The sequence below is a fragment of the Ursus arctos genome, unplaced genomic scaffold, assembly GCF_023065955.2.
Source record: "Ursus arctos isolate Adak ecotype North America unplaced genomic scaffold, UrsArc2.0 scaffold_5, whole genome shotgun sequence".
In the NCBI taxonomy this organism is placed as follows: domain Eukaryota; kingdom Metazoa; phylum Chordata; class Mammalia; order Carnivora; family Ursidae; genus Ursus; species Ursus arctos.
Window position 1 is genome coordinate 70,167,054 of NW_026623067.1, and position 11,599 is coordinate 70,178,652.

At 36.6% G+C, this 11,599-nt stretch overlaps 1 pseudogene; it reads right to left on the reverse strand.

Moving 5' to 3' along the window:
• Nucleotides 1–2,630: 2,630 nt before the first annotated feature.
• On the reverse strand, nt 2,631–3,270 carry LOC113254920 (60S ribosomal protein L9-like; annotated as a pseudogene).
• Between the last annotated feature and the right edge of the window lie 8,329 nt (nt 3,271–11,599).

Consider the following 11,599-nt stretch of genomic DNA (forward strand, 5'->3'; position numbering starts at 1 on the left):
TGTGAATTTCTTAATGTTTGGGCTGTACCTTCATTATCTCTGTATATTCACAGAGCTTACAATTTCCCATGACCCAGCAGATGCGTATTAAATATTTGTTGAATGTTTGGATAAATGACATTATAAAATTAGAAAAATCTAGCCATCCACAGAAATTATAAAAAGTAGAAACGGGATCTTTCAAAAGGGGTAGGTTTATACTAGCTAGCTCTGACTTACTTTACCTGGAGGCTGCTTAATTCTGAGCAAGTGTTTAGAGAGCCTCTCATCTGGCATCAGCATTCCTACCTTATTCCTATCATGTGCCTCAGGCTCCATTTAAGTATTTTCCTGTCCTCTCTTATCCTGGTTAGGAGTCAACCAGTCTGGGTTAGAACTTTTGCTCCACCATTTCCTACCTAGACTATGTGAAACTCTCAAGTTTCTTTCTCAAGAGGAAAGGTGCCTCAGTGTTAATGGGTGCTGCCTAAGAGAGAGGAGGAAGGTCATTTAGAAAACCTGAGAAGATGCACCAGATTTGTGTCCAATATACTGACTCTCTAGGCTCCAATGTAAAAGACTGCACTGACACTCTCTCTGCATCAAAACTCATGACCAGTAGGCTATTCTCTAGGACTCTCTATATACTCTAGCCAAATGAATTATATGCTTGTTAAGAAAGAGTTATGTTGATTCCTAAAATTTTCTACCATTTATACTTATTAGAATTATACAATTTAATTAAATACCACAAAACCTGATAAATATGAGTGTGAAAATGACAGGTATTTGTATGAAAACTAAGGAAAGTTAAAGACTTCATAAAGGTAAGTCTGTAAAAAGTGCTATCAAAGTAGGCTTATATTTTTAAGTGTGTTTTTTTTAATTGAAGTATAGTTGATGTACAATGTTATTATTAATTTCAGGTGTAAAACACAGTGATTTGACTGTTAATTCTATACATTATGCAATGCTCACGATGATCCGTGTAGTTACCATCTGTCACCATACAACGTTATCACGGTATTATTCCCTATATTTTCTATGCTGGGTTTTATCCTCATGACTTATGTATTTTATAACTGAAAGTTTGTACCTCTTAATCCCCTTCACCTAAACCCTAAAGTAGGCTTATTAAGAGAGACAACTGTAAAATATTTGCAAGGGGGCAATGTAAAAAGCCCGAAGATTCTGCACTCAGACTGCTTCTCCCGTGTCTTTACATTCTTGCTCCAAGGAAAATCACATATAAAGGATGATCTATGTGGTAGTAAGTGAAAGACAGTATGGAACTCCAGTTGGCAAATTCATAATCAAAGAAAAGCCCTTGGCTAACAACAACAAAAATATTATTTTATATATATCTATTTATGATAAACTAAAAAGAATTTTTAGAGCTATATATGCAGTCTGTTTAAGATTCTTTGTTTTAGCCACCTTTTTAAGTTTACCAACTATAATCAGATGGTCTTGATTCTGCTGCGGTAAAGAAAACCCTCGAGTCTCAGTGAATAACACAACAAACTTTATTTCTTGCTCATCCTAAGTCTGCAGGTCCTAGAAACCTGTCCTCCGCGGGTGACCGTCTGAAGCACTTATCATATGAAACATGTACTCTCCTAGGTCAACAGAAAAAGGAAGAGAAAACACAAAGAGTACTGCACAGGCTCTTTAATGCCACCTACAAGTGGTGCACTTCTGCACATTAGCCAAAGCAACATCTAAATTCAAGGATGTGGAAAAGCAATAATGCTCTCGTGTGCCAGAAGGGGAGAAGGGTTGGAAATTTGGTGAGCAACAGGGATATCCACCACACCAACCTTCTATCGTACCTAGCATGTGAAATAGGGGCTCCTCTGCTTGATTAAATGAAGGATATTGAGGCAGAGAAAGAGATCAGTTTTTCTTTAAATAATTAAAATAAATATTTAAAATTGATAGCTTAGTGATTATATTTTCAAGGCTATTCTTTATTTCTGAGAACTCATAACCAATTAAAGTAATTCTAGAGAAGACTTTTAAATAATACTTAAGTCATGAGCCCCCAAAGTTTAATTCAGTCCACATTATTTATTGTCATCAAAATGTAAAATATATTCCCCTAATCATGCATTCTGCTTTTATACCTAAAAAGTAAAGAATATTAATACATTAAAAACCTCATACCAAAAAAAAAATCCATATATTATCAGTTGACTGCCAATATGGTGGAATCATTAAAAGACCTAAGATGCAGAAAGTTCAGTTTTGATGATTTTTTAAATCATCCAATAATAATCCTTAACATTTTTCTTTTCTTCTTCCTCCGCTTCTTCTCCCTCCCTCCCTCTTTTTTTTTTTTTTTTTTTTTGCATTATTATCTCATTTTTATTTCATTTCATAGCTACATTTTCAATGTCAATTGTCAGGGCAGCTGCATGTAGTGTAGATATCATATTTCATTTTTTCATTTTAAGATACAGTATGTCATAGAAATATATCAACTTTTTTAACTTTTTAATTTTAATTACAGTAAACATACAGTGTTATATTAGTTTTAGGTATACATTATAGTGAATCAACAATGCTCTACATTACTCAGTGCTCATCATGGTAAGTATACTCTTTTTTTACCCCCAAATCAATACAGCTTTTATTGGATCTCTAAAATATCACAAATAAGTCCCAAAAATCATCTGGCATCTTGCTGTTTCTGTAACTGGAAAACTTAGATCTTCTTCATCAGCCTGCAGAACTGTTCCTTTCTCAGAAACATAGATAGCAACCAAAAATTTTCTGATATCCTTGTTTTCACTGTTGTGGCTTCCTGAATCAAAGCAGCTGAGGTTGATACAAGTTAAATGTCATTTCTTTCAAGAATTAACTCATCTTTCTGGGCTTGAGATATTGAACAAGAAACACCTGGCCTCATCTGAACCCTGTGAATATATTTTTCACCCCAAAAATTTCAGATTTCAACAAGAGAATCATTCTCCTGAATAACGGCATTGATGGGGACGTGAGCATACACAGGCCTCATCTTGTAATGCAAGCCCAGTGCTAACACCCTTGACTGTGTTCTGTACATGACTACGGATAGTGCAAACAGTAGCCAATTCTTTTTTAGTTCCCCACCATTTGTCAACTTGGAGCCTCTTCTTTTTCTTCCCAAGGAGACTGAGTTCTACGTTGATGTGATTAAAGTCCCAGCAGAGTACCTCTGGGGCCCTTCCCAATAACAGCAGATCCTTTAAAAGTGATGTTGGCATTTTCTGGAATGTCGACAGTCTGATTGCCAAGAATGGTCTTCATTCTCACAACAGATGTGGCAAAAATGATGTATACTCTTAATCCCCTTCACCTATTTCACCCATCCCTCCACCCACCTCTCTTCTTGTAACCATCAGCCTGTTCTCTATAGTTGAGTCTGTTTCTTAGTTTCTCTCTCTCTCTCTGTCCCTTTCTCCATTTGTCTTTTAAATTCCATGTATTGAGTAAAATCAGATATTTGTCTTTCTCTTACTGACATATGTCACTTAGCATTATACTCTCCAGCTCCATCCATGTTGTTATAAATGGCAAGATTTCATTCTTTTTTTATGGTTGAATAACTTTCCATTGTCTCTATATATCATATATTTATCCATTATGGACACTTGGGTTGCTTCCATAATTTCGTTATTATAAATAATGCTGCAATGAACATAGGGGTGCATGTATGCTTTTGAATTAGTGGTTTTGTATTCCTTGGACAAATACCCAGTAGTAGGATTACTGGATTGAAGGGTAGTTCTAGTTTTAATTTTTTGAGGAACCTCCGTACTTTTTTCCATCTGGCTGTACCAGTTTGCATTCCTACCGACAGTGCATGAGGGTTTCTCTTTCTCCACATCTTTGCCAACCCTTGTTGTTCCTTGTGTTGTTGGTTTTAGCCATTCTAACAGGCGTAAGGTGATATCTAATTGCATTTTCCTGATGAGTGATGTTGAGCATCTTTTCATGTATCTGTTGGCCATCTGCATGTCTTCTTTGGAGAAATGCCTGTTAATGTCTTCTGCTCATTTTTAAATTGGATTATTTGTTTTTGGGGTATTGAGTTTTATAAGTTCTCTATAAATTTTGGATACTAACCCTTTATTGGGTATGTCATTTGCAAATATCTTCTCCCATTCAGCATGTTGTCTTTCAGTTTTGTGGATTGTTTCCCTTGCTGTGCTGCAGCTTTTTATTTTGATGTGGGCCCAAGAGTTTATTCTTGCTTTTATTTCCCCTGCTTCAAGCGATATATCTAGAAAAATATTGCTATGGCTGATGTCAGAGAAATTACTGCCTATGCTCTAGTTCCAGGACTTTCATGATTTCAGGTCTTACAGTTAGGTTTTTAATCCATTTTGAGTTCATTTGTGTGTATGGTGAATGAAAGTGGTCCAGTTTTCCCAAAACCATTTGTTTAAGAGACTGTTTTTTTCTCATTGCCTATTCTTGCTTTTTTTGTTGAAGATTAATTGGCCATATAATCGTGGGTTTCTGGGCTTTCTATCCTGTTCCATTGATCTGTGTGTCTATTTTTGTGCCAGTACGATACTGTTTTGATTACTACAGTTTGTAGTATAAGTTGAAATCTGGAATTGTAATGCCTCTAGCTTTGTTTTTCAAGATTGTTTTGGCTGTTCAGGGTGTTTTGTGGTTCCCTACAAATATTTTAGGATTGTTTTTTCTAGTTCTATGAAAAATGCTGCTGGTATTTTGATAGGAATTGCATTAAATCTGTAGATTGTGTTGGGTAGTATACATCTTTTAACAATATTTGTTCTTCCAATCCATGAGCATGGAATATCTTTCCATGTGTTTGTGTCATCTTTGATGTCTTTCACAACTGTTTTATAGTTTTCAGAGTACAGGTGTTTCATCTCCTTGGATAAGTTTATCGCCAGGTATCTTATTATTTTTGGTGCAATTATAAATGGTATTGCTTTCTTAATTTCTCTTTCTGTTGCTTCATTATTTGTGAATAGAGATACAGTGGATATCTGTACATTGATTTTGTACCCTGTGATTTTTAAACTCATTTATTGGTTCTAGTAGTTTTTTGATGAAGTCTTCAGGGTTTTCTATCATATCATGTCATCTACAGATAGTGAAAGTTTTACTTCTTCCTTACCAATGTGAATGCCTTTTATTCCTTTTTGTCTGATGGCTGTGGCTAGGACTTCCAGTACTATGTTGAATAAAAGTGGTGAGTGGACATCCTTGTCCTGTTCCTCATCTTAGGGGGAAAGTTCTGTTTTTCACCAATGAGCATGACGTTAGCTGTGGGTTTTCCACATATGGCCTTTATTATGTTGGGATATGTCCCCTTTAAACCCACTTTGTTGAGAGTTTTTATCATGAATGGATGTTGTACTTTGTCAAATACTTTTTCTGCATCTACTGAAATGATATGGTTTTCATCCTTTCTCTTATTGATTGATTTGCAAATACTGAATCACACTTTCATCCTGGGAATAAATCCTGCTTGATCACAGTGAATGATTTTTAAATTTTTTGTTTTGTTTGTTTGTTTTAATTTTTAAATGTTTTGTTGGATTCAGTTTGCTAGTATTTTGTTGTATATTTTTGCATCTATGTTCATCAGAGATACTGGCCTGCAGTTCTCTTTTTTTCATAGTGGCTTTATCTGGGTTTGGTATCAGAGTAATGCAGGCCTCATAGAATGAATTTGGAGGTTTTCTTTCCTCTTCTATCTTTTGGAATAGTTTGAAAAGAATAGGTATTAACTTTTCTTTAAATATTTGGTAGAATTCACCTGTGAAGCCATCTGGTCCTGGACTTTTGTTTGTTGGGAGTTTTTGGATTATTGATTTCATTTCATTGGTGGCAATTGCTCTGTTCAAATTTTCTATCTCTTCCTGATTCAATTTTGGGAGGTTATATGTTTCTAGGAACTTATCCATTTCTTCCAGTTTGTCCAATTTTTTAACATATAATTTTTCATAATATTCTCTTAGAATTCTTTGTGTTTCTCTCGTGTTGGTTGTTATTTCTCCTCTTTCATTTCTGATTTTATTTGATTCCTCTCTTTATTTTCAATGAGTCTGGCTAAAGGTTTATCAATTTTGTTGATTTTTTTCAAAGAACCAGCTCCTCGTTTCATTAATCTGTTTTGTTTTTTTAGGGGTGTTAAAGTCTGCTACTATTATTGTATTACTATTAATTACTTCTTTTATTCTTTTTATTAACTGCTTTAAGTACTTGGGTGCTCCCATCTTGGGTACATAAATATTTACAATTGTTATATTTTCTTGTTGGAGTTTCCCCTTAATGATTATATAGTGTCCTTCTTTGTCTCTTGTTACAGTCTGTTTTTTAAAGTCTATTTTGTCCAATCCAAGTATTGCTACCCTGGCTTTCTTTTCACATCCATTTGCATGATAAATGCTGCTCTAGCCCTTCACTTTCAATCTGCATGTGTCTTTAGATGTGAAATGAGTCCCCTGTAGGCAGCATATGGATGGGTCTTGTTTTTCATCCATTCTATCATTTGATTGGAGCATTTAGTCCATTTACATTCAAAGTAATTATTGATAGGTATGCTTTTACTGTCATTTTGTTACTTGTTTTATGGTTGTTTTCTCACGATTAGTCAGCTTTCTTTAGTGATATACTTGGATTCCTTTCTCTTGATTTTTTGCATATTTGTTACTGGGTTTTGATTTGTGATTACCTTTTGGTTTGTACAGAACATCTTCTGCATGTAGTAGTCTATATTAAGTTGACAGTCACTTAAGTTTGAATCCATTCTTTACTCCTCTCCTCTCCCTGTTTTAGGAATACGGTGCCTTACTTTACATCCTTTCATTTTGTGAGTCCTCTGACAGCTTCAGTCCAACAACTGGGTCACTAGCGAGCTAGGAAATGAGAAGGGGGTGTCATTTGTTGGCCATTTTCTTCTCAATACAATGCCTTGCCTCCCTGATGGACAGCATTTTAGAAACAGTAATACCTTCACATTTTAATTTTTGTCTTTAGAAAGAATAAATTATGCTTTTATTTAACTTCTAAAATTTTCATGACTAATTGGCATACTTTTCAATCTGTAATATTTTTTAAGTCGTTAGTGAAAACTTATATAAACAAACTATTATAGTATAAAAAGAGAAGAGGTCTATTTAGCATACTAAAGATAGATCATCCGGCTTTTCTTTTCCTTTAGTCTAAGCAGCACCCAAGTGCCTTACTCCAGGGTGGGGGGGAGAGAAGGTATGGTTGGAAAGAGCTTCCCCGAAAATTCTGATAACCCACCCACCAGCACACCCCCACCATCAGCTAAGGACTGTGTGCAGGAGGGAAGTCACAGCACGTGGGGAGAATTCTGCTGGACTATTTACTAACCCTACCATTACCTGGAGCAAATTTCCCAACTCTTATCCTCAGGTTCGCATGATAAACAATTTCTCCCCTAGCGCTATTTTGAAGGTCAAATAAGATAATAGCCATAAAGAGCATTAATGCTGTGTTTATCTACAAACTGGTTTGAAACCTCATATTGAGGTCAGCGTGACAAGTTACCATCAAGATCATTAAAAATAATAATCAGCAATTAAACTCAATACTTAAAAATAACAAGAACACCTACTGTGTGTTTAGAATTTATACCCACATGTCTACTACTTAATTTCCATTAAGTTAAGCTTTTTTCTTATCCTTTTTGCTTATTTTCCTCAAACGTCTAGAAAAGTTGTTTACAAATAGTCACTACCCATTGGTGAGTAATGAAATAAGTGTAGTGGGTTCTAACTAGTATTTTTAAATGAAATAAATACAACAGGTCAGACGTGAAACAGTCAAAACACATCACATGATTTCTCAGCAAGAACTGTATACATTGCAATAAATGGGTCATGACATAAAATGTATTTCTTACCGTATATTTTTTTAAAAGTTTGTAAAATACTACTCTAGAACAAGCACAAATGAAATCTGGTACATTTCCTACTATCAAATAGATCTCATTTTTTATCACTTCTTTTAAATTAAGAATAAAATATAAAATGCTTTAGCCATCTATCAAGCCCAAGTTTTTTGTTAGTAACTCTTACATCACTAAATATTGTTTAGAATGATTCTTACATAGCTGGTATCTCAAGGAAAGCAAGTGCACATTATGTAGGACAAGAAGTTGCCTGCAGTTCACCCCAAGTGACTGCTACTGAGAGGCAGGTCAGTGGTGTTACACATGCAGTGCTCCAGCACTGGAGCAGATGGTGGATCCAGTTAGATTTATGCTCCTCAAAGGAGGGATCTGTCTCACTGACATGGCTCTCAAATATCTATATCCCATCAAGGACTGAATATAGCACAAGAGGAGAGAAAACAACTTGTCACAAAGACCAGAGGCACAGAGACTCTATGCATGGCAAAGTGAGTCCTGAGACAGTAAAATCTTCCTGACTGTCCTTCCCATCTGGGATGGGGCACGAACCCAGGGTCCACGCTTTGGGCCAGCAGAGAAACACTGCCCTGAAAGACGTGTAAGTAGACAGATCACAGAAGCATCATATAATCTTTCTAGATCGTTTACATTATTGTTCAATCATCCACAGTTCTCATTCCAGGGTTTCACCATGGAATCAAAAAATGCCAGTTTTGTAACAAGGATTCGAAAAATGTCATTTTAGTAACAAATCTCTCTATACGTGGGAAATGGCTCATCTGCACTGATTAAATGAAAATTCTGACACCCAATATGGACTGAGATTAGCAGCCCCCTTTCAAATCCTGCCTCAATGAGCCTAATGCCTGCGTGGCAGTGCTACCCCCTGAGCACACATAAAAAGGTGCCACCCGACAAGAAGCCTTTCTGGTTCATCACTGCACCACAGGATGCCATGAAGGCAGTCATAGGCTGTGACAAATTTAATACCCTATTACTTGCGTTTTCTGTACTAGGATTTCATTTGGTGACATCACTGGATACAACTGAACTTGAAATTTGTGTGACATTTTTGCAGGTGTTGCTTTTCACCAAAAATGTTATTTTACATAGTTTAGCCACAGTGCAGTGCTTTAGGTCTAGAACTAAACCTCGAGAAATCTAATGAGGTTGAAAAGAAAAGTGAAAGTTAACGGCCATGGCTTTAACAAAGGCTCGTCTTCCCTCAGGCTGTAAAGAGTCAGTAACTGAGTTCAGTAACTGAAAATTAAATTAGAAGAAAATGCCACCTCTGCAGCTACTGCTACCTTTAGCATTAACAGTAATATAGAACGGGGTGGGAGTGGGGGTTCTGCTGAATAGAGCCATCGGGAAACTTCCAGTGCCTCGAAATGGTATGGAAATCTGCTCTTACAATGTGTTACAGGATTCCATTGGGTTGTATTTTGTTCTCTTTCTCTTCCTTTTCCCTCATACCCGTATCCCTGTAGTGTGTTTCCTCTTCTCTTCCTTCCGTCATTTTTTTCCTGTTACTCAGTCTTAATGTCCACTTTCCCCTCTCCCCTACTTCCTCATTTCTCTTTCAACAATTTGGTTGTTTTTCCTCCCCTCCCATATTTACATCTATACAAGAATAATTTAACCAATGTCAAGGTTCTTGTGATTTGCCCTGTTCAGAATCTGAGAGAAAACAGCTCAGGGTTCTTCAGTGCTGGGAAAGCATGAGGCTTTTGATTTTATCTGGTAATATCAAATGAACAGGAACGACATTCTGGGGATGGTATTATCAGGTTAAGTGATAAGGGTGAGCAGCAAGAACTCATGGGCAGTGGCCCATATTTTTTAAAAAAGGCAGGGGCAGGGGCAAAGAAAGGAAAACAAATTAGACCTTATCAGGATCCCACCCATTTTTCGAATAAGCATCTCTAAAAAACAATCGAGCAAGGTTGTCAATTTGGCCAAAAATCAGCGATGCTTTAGTATAATAAGACAGTACTGCCACTCCTTTACTTCTAAACAAATTACTAAAAACCTAACTATATTATACAGCAATAAAGAAATAAAGGCTATTTTATCATAATTTGATTATGCTACAAAGCACTGTGCATAGCAAATCGTGGATCTAATTTTAGTTGTAATAATCTCTTGCCCTGTTATGTAAATGGGAAAAGACTTTCTACAGGCTTCAGATAGAGATAAGCTTCGGATCGAAAGCACGCAAAAGCCATGGTTCAATTACTCTAAAGTGACCTGCATCATATGTTACAGTACATCTTTCTGCCTTTGCACAAAAGCTAGTATCTGCTGCAAATTAACCATCCTTTTCTAAATGCCTACGGATGCCCTCCGAGTTTACGGATTCAAATTAAACCCAAGTCCCACAACTACAAAATAATGGGGGCATTTAAAATTTTCTCAAAACACTTTCTCCTTTCATGACTTTCCCTCAGTTTTCGCCCTTATTTTTCAAGAAAAGCCATGTTTAATTTGACAGCAAGTACATATCAGCTCTCATTTCTAGTTCTGTGGGCCCCACCATTCTGTAAAAGTATTAACCACAGAACTGTTCCATTCCACTTAATGTCTCTGCAGGCCACAGAGATTCAAATTCTGGTCCCTGAGCAGACTTAACTCTGATACAACTTTGCACCTCAGAATGCAAGAATCTCAAGAGAAAGGAGAACACTGCACCCATCCTTATTTGCCAGGGCTCCTCATTTGCTCTTTGAAGTGCCATTTATGATAATCCAAAATTTAGCTACCCTCAGGAGGGGCGGGGTCTGGAAGACAGTTGGAACCACCGAATGGAACTATCCAGCTTCCCCCTTCACTGGCCCTTTTCTTTCATCTCCCTATGGTGTAGCTTTATTGGCTCTTACTGCAGACTTGTTTGCACACTATGGAACACATGGTGGACCACTATAAACCCTTCTCCCATGGCTTTAGCCTGTGGGAAGGCATGGTGATGCAGGCATAAGATATCCTGGGGGAGGACCCTCCTTGGCCCTGCTTAAGTCAGATGCTCTTTTCCCATGGGCCTGCCCCCAACCATGATGGGGAAATTGTTTTGCAACTAGTGGTCCTCACTAAAACTGATCCAAGTGGGATTACAATATATGTCCACTCTGCATGGGCTGTGGCTTTCTTGGTTTGCATGAAGGCTGGAGGAGAAGAAAAACAATGAAAGGTTATATATTGATGTTTGATGCCAAGCACATCTTTTTCAACTTTTTCCTATTCAATTTAAAAATTACTGCTATTTCCAAAATTATCACTTTATTCCAGGATTCTCTATATTTTTGTCCCGGGGGAAAAATATTTGTGTGTGTGTGTGTGTGTGTGTGTGTATACACATAACCTTTTCAGTACTGATTTTCATTGTTCAAGAGATTAAATATTTCTAGAGAGTGGCCAGGCTGGGTCAAAACACCTACTGTTGATTAAATTAGAACTGTTATATCTAAGCAACACATGAGAGAATGTAGAATGCCTATTGCATAGGTTTCGTATTGTTTTATTTTTTTGAATTTATAGATGTTACTTTTTTAAGATCTCTCCTAACCCAGACTACCTCACCCACTTTACTCTCATCTCAAAACAAGTAATAATTTACAATAGCAAACCTTTGCTAAATTCTCTGTGCTATTTTTTCTCTTTATATATTAGAATTAAGCACAAAATTGAAATCCAAAGCAAGGGATTTTACAT